At 50.5% G+C, this 9815-nt stretch overlaps 1 pseudogene; it reads right to left on the minus strand.

Moving 5' to 3' along the window:
• LOC142471457 (uncharacterized) lies at positions 1–8484 on the minus strand (annotated as a pseudogene).
• Positions 8485–9815: the final 1331 nt, after the last annotated feature.

A 9815-nucleotide genomic window follows, 5' to 3' on the forward strand; every position in this document is an offset into this window, starting at 1 on the left:
CTAACATACTGTAAAATTCGATTTGGAAGCAAAGTATTTCCCACATTTATGGCACACATTATTTCTCTTCTGTATGAGTTGTCTGGTGTTGAAGAAGATTTGACCTGTGAGTAAAGCAATTCCCACACTAAGTTCAAGCATAAGGCTTTTCTCTTGTATGAATTATCCGATGTCGATAAGGCTGCGCTTATAGTGACGGCGACGCGACATCGCCTGAAAACAAAAGCATTGTCGCCGTCGCAAGCGCTTATACAGTAGTAAGGACGGTGCGACGGCAGCGACCAAAAATCGCCATCCTCCTCCCTACGTGTTTCGTGACGAAGTGACCACGTGTCACGAAACGCGTAGGGAGGAGGAGCTTAGTCTTTTGAGCCATCCCAGCATTCGTAGTCCTGCCGCAGGGAGAGTTTCCAGTAGCACTGACATCACACGCCGAGTCGACAGCGTGTCTGTGTGCAGTGAGCCTCTCCGTCGTGGCGCTAGGAATTGCAAGCTGCGGACGGCAATTTGAGCAATACGATCTATCATTGCACCATGTGAGTGTATTTTAATACTTTTTATAGTGTTTTCGAAAATAAAGGTCACTTCATACTACACTATATTGTGCCTATTCCTGTCACATATCGGTGGAGGTGCCGTAACGAAATCATCCCTGACGCCATTGAGGATAGAGGTTGCCTCCAGTAAGATGTCTCCACGTGGGGTTCGTGTGAGGAGCGGAGTAGAAGGGGAGTAAGCACAGATCCTCTCCACTGAACATATTGGCGTTTATTATGTGAGTAGGATTCTTCACAGTCTCAGATAGGGCTCTGATTGCTGAAATACGCTGCGCAATCAGGTGTGTCTGTTATCTGTTATTTCAGACGGTGTATCCATCTACATCAAGGACATCATCCCATCTGGAGCATCTATACCAGAGCCCAACTACCATCTTAAAGACCAGAGACTGCCTAAAAGATCACGGTATCTTGGACTTTAGCGCTGTGGACTTTATTATTGTTTGTTCACTGTGTATATCAGGTTTGGAATAACCTGTCATTATTGTCACCTAGCTGCTTTTTCCACAGCACTTTGTTATTTACCTTGATGTTGCACGAGCACTTATCATTGTTTTAGCACATTATTGTTAGCACCTATTTTTTAGTGTAGGTTAGCGCTTTTGGAGGGGTTATCTTCTTTGTTTTGTTCACTTCTTAACAACATTGCTTCAGTTCATTGAGGTTTGTGGGCATTTATTTATGCACAGCTCTCTTAAGGTCCAGCCACAGCATTTCAATCAAGTTGAGGTCTGGTCTTTGACTGGGCCATTGCAACACCTTAATTCTTATCTTTTTAAACCATTCTGTTGTAGATTTGCTGGTGTGCTTGGGATCATTGTCCTGTTGCATGACCCAATTTCAGTCAAGCTTTAGCTGTCAGACAGATGGCCTCCCATTTGACTATAGAATATTTTGGTATACAGAGGAGTTCAGGGTCGACTCAATGACTGCAAGGTTCCCAGGTCCTGTGGCTGCAAAACAAGCCCAAATCATCACCCCTCCACCACCGTGCTTGACAGCTGGTATGAGGTGTTTGTGCTGATATGCTGTGTTTGGTTTTTGCCAAACGTGGCGCTGTGCATTATGGCCAAACATCTCCACTTTGGTCTCGTCTGTCCAAAGGACATTGTTCCAGAAGTCTTGTGGTTTGTTCAGATGCAACTTTGCAAACCTAAGCCGTGCTGCCACATTCTTTTTTGAGAGAAGAGGCTTTCTCCTGGCAACCCTTCCAAACAAACCATACTCAGTCTTTTTCTAATTGTACTGTCATGAACTTTAACATGCTAACTGGAGGCCTGTAGAGTCTGAGATTTAACTCTTAGGTTTTTTGCAATTTCTCTGAGCATTGCACGGTCTGACCTTGGGGTGAATTTGCTGGGACGTCCACTCCGGGGAACATTGGCAACTGTCTTGAATGTTTTCCACTTTTGAATAATCTGTTTCACTGTAGAATGATGGACTTTAAATTGTTTGGAAATGGCCTTATAACCCTTCCCAGATTGATGGGCAGCAACAATTGCTTCTCTAAGATCATTGCTGATGTCTTTCCTCCTTGGCATTGTGTTAACACACACCTGAATGCTCCAGACCAGCAAACTGTTAAAACTTTGGCTTTTATAGAGGTGGTCACACTTGCTGATGATCAATTAATCAAAGTTAATATACACACAAATACACAACAAGCTCTCAGAAACCCCAACCATTACTACATATGATATATATATATGTGTGTGCAAAAAGAAAAGAATAATGTCGCGTCCACTCTAATAATTTAAGCGGTCACCATAAGCCAGTATATAACAGTATGACTACTACGTCCGGCGGTGCTCACGGGCCAATGATAATAGAACAACACGAGAAAAAAGAAACCTGTTGAGAGCACTCGGGTGTACCAACAATGAAAATAACAATTTATTAGCTGACACATGAACATAAAAACAAAAGAGTGCAGAATAATTAAAATATGGCATGGACCCCTGACACGGGCACTGCAGAAAACACTGATGTAGTGGGAGGGTAAACTAACACCGTAGTCACCAATCCTATATAGTAACATGCACAAAGTCACCTGGATCCACAGGACAATAAATAACTGGTCTGTAGGTCATAATAAGCACAGGTAAATACAATGCAAAAACCAATGTCCGGAATGCTGGAGTAAATTTGTGATAAACTCTGCACACAGAAAAAACAGCTGCTGCCTGTCACAAAATGCTATCAAAACAATACTCAAAGAGTAAATAAAGCCCATGAGAGCAAAGTATAAGTCAACTCCCAAGGTGTGGAATAGATTGATGCTCAATAATTCTCTCAGGCATGCATTAGATACATAGTATCACTGGGCAGACAGCTAGCCTCATAGAGTGTATATCAGAGGCACAACCTGATGCATGTGATGTTCAATATTGCGCAAAGTCCATTAGCCAGCTCACTGAAGGAATGCTACTAGGTGATATACTTCCAAAAATAAAACAAGTGTGTTCTGCAGTATAATTACGTGTACTCCATGAAGAGAATCATCCAGGGGTCCTGCCTAGCGCTCCCACTCCTACGCGTTTCGTCCAGAGACTTAAACTTGGAGTGGTGAGGAGGCTAGAGCAGAAAGCTGTTTTAAAAGGGGAAATTTACTCCAGCATTCCAGATATTGTTTTTTGCATTGCATTTACCTGTGCTTATTATAACCTACTGGCAAGTTATTTATTATCCTGTATATATATGTATATATATATGTGTATATATATATATATATATATATATATATATATATATATATATATATATATATATATATCTTAATATATAAAATCGAATGGTTGGTACTAGCTGTGGTGAATCTGATTGGTCCTCAGCCTCTGGCCAATCAGATTGGTGGGTCTGACGTCACCCAACTGCCACTCTCTTCCCCCTCGGCCACACACACACACACACACACACACACACACACACACACACACACACACACACACACACACACACACACACACACACCTCTCGGCGCTCATCTCTCTCTCCCTCCCGGCGCTCATCTCTCCCTCCCGGCACTCATCTCTCCCTCCCGGCGCTCATCTCTCCCTCCTGTCGCTCATCTCTCCCTCCCGGCACTCATCTCTCCCTCCCGGCGCTCATCTCTCCCTCCCGGCGCTCCGCTCATCTCTCCCTCCCGGCGCTCATCTCTCCCTCCCGGCGCTCATCTCTCCCTCCCGGCGCTCATCTCTCCCCCCCGGCGCTCATCTCTCCCTCCCTGCGCTCCGCTCACCTCTCCCTCTCTCCCGGTGCTCCGCTCACCTCTCCCTCCCTCCCGGCGCTCCGCTCACCTCTCCCTCCCTCCCTGCGCTTCGCTCACCTCTCCCTCCCTCTCGGCTCTCCGCTCCCCTCTCCCTCCCTCCTGGCGCTCCGCTCACCTCTCCCTCCCGGCGCTCCGCTCACCTCTCCCTACCTCCCTGTGGTCCGCTCACCTCTCCCTCCCCGGCGGGGGAACAGGCAGTGGCCAGGCAGGCTGCAGCTGCCTCACGGCGCCTAAGATGGCGGCGCCCGGAAGGACCCCTTCCTCCCTCGCGGCGCCTAAGATGGCGGCGCCCGGAATGACCCCCTTCCTCCCTCGCGGCGCCGAGTGAGAAGATGGCGGCGCCCGGAAATAATGGTAGGTGTCGCGTGTGTGTCGCTCTAGGTGACGTGTGTGTGTGTGTGTGTGTGTGTGTGTCACTGTGTGTGTGTGTGTGTGTGTGTGACACTGTTTGTGTGTGTGTGGGACACTGTGTGTGTGTGTGTGTGACACTGTGTGTGTGTGTGTGGGAGACTGTGTGTGTGTGTGTGGGACACTGTGTGTGTGTGTGTGTGGGGGACACTGTGTGTGTGTGTGTGGGGGGGACACTGTGTGTGTGTGTGTGGGGGGGACACTGTGTGTGTGTGTCGCCCCCCCCTGCCTTTCACCCCCCCCTGCCTTTCACGCCCCCCCTGCCTTTCACGCCCCCCCTGCCTTTCACGCCCCCCTGCCTTTCACGCCTCCCCTGCCTTTCACGCCCCCCCTGCCTTTCACGCCCCCCCTGCCTTTCACGCACCACCCTGCCTTTCACGCCCCCCCTGCCTTTCACGCCCCCCGTGCCTTTCACGCCCCCACCACCCCCTGCCTTTCACGCCCCCACCCCCCTGCCTTTCAGGCCCCGCCCCCCCACCTTTCACCCCCCCCCACCTTTCACCCCCCCTGCCTTTCACGCCCTCACCACCCCCTGCCTTTCACGCCCCCACCACCCCCTGCCTTTCACGCCCCCACCCCCCTGCCTTTCACGCCCCCGCCCCCCCACCTTTCACCCCCCCTGCCTTTCACACACCCCCTGCCTTTCACGCCCCCCCCTTTCACCCCCCCTGCCTTTCACGCCCCCTGCCTTTCACGCCCCCCCTGCCTTTCACGCCCCCCCCTGCCTTTCACGCCCCCCCTGCCTTTCACGCCCCCCCTGCCTTTCACGCCCCCCCTGCCTTTCATGCCCCCCTGCCTTTCACACACCCCCCTTGCCTTTCACCCCCCCCTGCCTTTCACCCCCCCCCCTGCCTTTCACCCCCCCTGCCTTTCACGCCCCCCCCTGCCTTTCACGCCCCCCCCTGCCTTTCACGCCCCCCCCTGCCTTTCACGCCCCCCCTGCCTTTCACGCCCCCCCTGCCTTTCACGCACCACCCTGCCTTTCACGCCCCCCCTGCCTTTCACGCCCCCCGTGCCTTTCACGCCCCCACCACCCCCTGCCTTTCACGCCCCCACCCCCCTGCCTTTCAGGCCCCGCCCCCCCCACCTTTCACCCCCCCCCACCTTTCACCCCCCCTGCCTTTCACGCCCCCACCACCCCCTGCCTTTCACGCCCCCACCACCCCCTGCCTTTCACGCCCCCACCCCCTGCCTTTCACGCCCCCGCCCCCCCACCTTTCACCCCCCCTGCCTTTCACGCCCCCCCTGCCTTTCACGCCCCCCCCTTTCACCCCCCCTGCCTTTCACGCCCCCCCTGCCTTTCACGCCCCCCCCTGCCTTTCACGCCCCCCCCTGCCTTTCACGCCCCCCCTGCCTTTCATGCCCCCCCTGCCTTTCACACACCCCCCCTGCCTTTCACCCCCCCCTGCCTTTCACCCCCCCCTGCCTTTCACCCCCCCCTGCCTTTCACCCCCCCCCTGCCTTTCACCCCCCCTGCCTTTCATGCCCCCCCCTGCCTTTCACGCCCCCCCCTGCCTTTCACGCCCCCCCCCGCCTTTAACGCCCCCCCCGCCTTTAACGCCCCCCCCTGCCTTTCACGCCCCCCCCTGCCTTTCACGCCCCCCCCTGCCTTTCACGCCCCCCCTGCCTTTCACGCCCCCCCTGCCTTTCACACACCCCCCTGCCTTTCACACCCCCCCTGCCTTTCACGCCCCCCTGCCTTTCACGCCCCCCCTGCCTTTCACGCCCCCCCCGCCTTTCACGCCCCCCCCTGCCTTTCACACCCCCCCTGCCTTTCACGCCCCCCCCGCCTTTCACGCCCCCCCTGCCTTTCACGCCCCCCCTGCCTTTCACGCCCCCCCTGCCTTTCACGCCCCCCCTGCCTTTCACGCCCCCCCCTGCCTTTCACGCCCCCCCCTGCCTTTCACGCCCCCCCCTGCCTTTCACGCCCCCCCCTGCCTTTCACGCCCCCCCTGCCTTTCACGCCCCCCCTGCCTTTCACGCCCCCCCTGCCTTTCACGCCCCCCCTGCCTTTCACGTCCCCCCTGCCTTTCACGCCCCCCCCTGCCTTTCACACCCCCCTTGCCTTTCACGCCCCCCTTGCCTTTCACGCCCCCCCTACCTTTCACGCCCCCCCTACCTTTCACGCCCCCCCTACCTTTCATGCCCCCCCCTGCCTTTCACGCCCCCCCTGCCTTTCACGCCCCCACCCTGCCTTTTACGCCCCTGCTGCCTTTCACGCCCCCCCTGCCTTTCACGCCCCCCCTGCCTTTCACGCCCCCCCTGCCTTTCACGCCCCCCCCTGCCTTTCATGCCAACCCTGCCTTTAACGCCCCCCCCTGCCTTTCACGCCCCCCCTGCCTTTCACGCCCCCCCTGCCTTTCACACCCCCCCCTGCCTTTCACACACCCCCCTGCCTTTCACGCCCCCCCTCCCTGCCTCCGGGCAACGCCGGGTATATCAGCTAGTAAATATATGTGTGTGTGTGTGTGTGTGTGTGTGTGTGTGTGTGTGTGTGTGTGTGTGTGTGTGTGTGTGTGTGTGTGTGTGTGTGTGTGTGTGTGTGTGTGTGTGTGTGTGTGTGTGTGTGTGTGTGTGTGTGTGTCAAAAGGAGTGCTAGTGGGCCTGGCTAAATGTATACAAGAGAATATATAGGTATTGCACAGTGTATTGTTGTCACATTGGAAGTAGCTTGGGCATTTTTGTTTGTTTTTGTTGTATACATTTAGCCACGCCCGCTAGCACTCCTTTTGACACTTGTATACATATATATAATATGTGGAATGGTTGGGGTTTCTCAGATCTTGTTGGGTATTTGTGTGCATATTAACTATGTGCAGCTGGTCTCAGCTGCTTTTGGAAGAGTGGTGGCCCCTTCCCCCCAATGTTTAAGCTTGCCCCTCCCCACTTTCCAAGTTGGCAGGTCAGTTTCATTTTGCCAGGTTATGACAGATCCAATGTAGATCTTTCTTACTGTAATTATACAGGTTTACAAGAATTTTAACCCAGGGAGTGTTAGGACCTGCGAACAGGGTCTGCCTTGATGTGGCTCGCAGGCTTACAATGCTTTGGCCAAAGGGTTAAACTAAATTACCCTTTTTCAAGGGAATATATAGGTATTGCACTGTGTATTTTTGTCACATTGGAAGTAGCTTTGGGCATTTGTGTTTGTTTTTGTCAATACATAGCATCTTAATTCCTATGGAAGCAGTAAAGGTGTACTTAGTTTTTCACACATGGCTTCTCCATTTTGGCTTTATTTTTGTTAAATAAATCATGACACGGTGTAATTTGCCATGTGTGTCATCTGAGGTTGTATTTACCTAATTTTTAGACCTGCTAAGGAACAGATGATTGTTATTATGTCCTGATATGTAAAACCATAGAATTCAAAGAGGGTGTACTTTCTTTTTCACACAATTGTATATTTGTGAGTAAACCATTTGCCACAGTCATTACACACTCTCTCTTGTGTGTTTTCTGATGTACAATAAGACTACATTTGAAAGCGAAGTGTTTCCCACATTCATTGCATTTATAAGGCTTCTCTTCTGTGTGCTCTAAGATGTTCAACAAGATGATATTTGCGGGTGAAGTGTTTCCCACATTCATTGCATTTATGAGGCTTCTCTCCTGTGTGTATTCTCTGATGCGCAACAAGATTAGATTTGAGATTGAAGTGTTTCCCACATTCATTGAATTTATGCGGCTTCTCTCCTGTGTGTATTCTCTGATGCGCAACAAGATTAGATTTGCGATTGAAGTGTTTCCCATATTCCTTGCATTTATGAGGCTTCTCTCCTGTGTGCATTTTCTGATGTTCAAGAAGACTGGATTTGTAAGCAAACGGTTTCCCACATTCATTGCAATTATGAGGCTTCTCTCCTGTGTGTTTTCTGATGTACAATAAGATCAGATTTGAAAGTAAACTGTTTCCCACATTCATTGCATTTGTGAGGCTTCTCTCCTGTGTGTGTTTTCTGAGGCGCAACAAGTTTAGATTTGCGAGTGAAGTGTTTCCCACATTCCTTGCATTTATGAGGCTTCTCTCCTGTGTGTGTTTTGTGATGTACAATAAGATGAGATTTGTTAGCAAAGTGTCTCCCACATTCATTGCATTTATGACACTTCCCCTCTGAGGGGAAATTGATATTTTCCATTGTCCTATCTGTTGAACACGCTGCAGTGTGGATCCTGCTTGTGGATCCATCTGTTGGAAGGAAATGCACAGTGAGTGTATCATAACAGTATAATCTAACATTTCATTCACTATGAGCATCATTTGACAATGAGGGGTGTTGGCTTTTTGGTTGCAACACTTTCGAGTTTGGTTATATTTTCTATGCCACTATGTATTGGGTGTCCTCTCTCTATGTGTAATCATTACAAAGACAATTCAGAACTTGAATATGAAAACAAAAGAAAAAGAAAAAAAAAGGCTCCTCTCCATGCTTCTAAATAATATCACCACCCTGTAAGGGAAAGGTGATTCTCCTAAAGATGGGCCACAGGACTTCCCGGTGTCACGATCCCCATTGGTAGCAATCACATGTCCGGGGATCTCAACCAGAGTGACAAACAGAAGCAGAGGGGGCTCTGATAAACCCAGCGAAAACTAGCATATTAAGGAGGATTTACCTGGAATGACACGAGGACCTAAAGTATGGCATAACAGGTATGCCGTAGCAGATATATTATTAGAGTATTCTAAAGGTTAAAATAAGGAATCCGAAGGAATTTTTCCTAATTACTTTTAATACTGATGCACGACATAATTTCCTTGAGTACAATCCTACACAAAAATTTGAATTGTAATCATTTTTCTCTGCACATGGGGGAAATATGGGCTCTGATCTCCTTTCTTCACACGTGTTTTACTCACCTGTGCTGGTACCTTCAAGGCTTTCCATCTCCTGAGCTATTTGCTCAGCACTTGGTACAATCTCATCTTTAACTTCACCTGCTCAAATCATTCAATACCAATGACATTTTCTTATTTCATTGACTTTCTCATATTTAATACATATTCTACTTAATGTGTTTTACTGTTTTACACATGGCAGTGGGTACCAAATTTGATAGCTCCTCCCCTGTAACCGCTGTAGGACAGAAAACTCTTCTGTAGGTACTAGTACTGTATATAAGGCCCTCATCTTACATGCAAGAACAGTATTTTCTCTTTCCTACAGCGTAGCAGTAGGTTTTGTTATTTTGAAATAGGACTCATCGTGCAGTTCAATTCAGGAGTCGTCAGCCTCTCCCCCCTGAAGCATCTGCCGGTGTCTGTGTTCTGGAACACAATCAGTGAAACACAAGGCCAGGGTAGGCCTTATAGGGCTGGTAATGGCATCCCACGTGAGTGCTGAGGATCGGAAGTGGTCACCATGTCTACAAGCGGCATGTGCGATGACGTCATAGGCGCGACAGTGACGGAATTCCTCTATTATGCTTGTGGTATGAGGAGGCACTTAGAAAACCAGGAAAAGAGTGCCGATTGAGCATGCAAGCAAGCAGTCTCCCAAAAGGTCACAGTCACAAACAAGTCTAGACAAGAAGACTCTTTTTCAGAGGGGTCAGATGTATTTCAGCAACATTCGGGGGCA

Source organism: Ascaphus truei, chromosome 20, assembly GCF_040206685.1.
Source record: "Ascaphus truei isolate aAscTru1 chromosome 20, aAscTru1.hap1, whole genome shotgun sequence".
Lineage (NCBI taxonomy): Eukaryota > Metazoa > Chordata > Amphibia > Anura > Ascaphidae > Ascaphus > Ascaphus truei.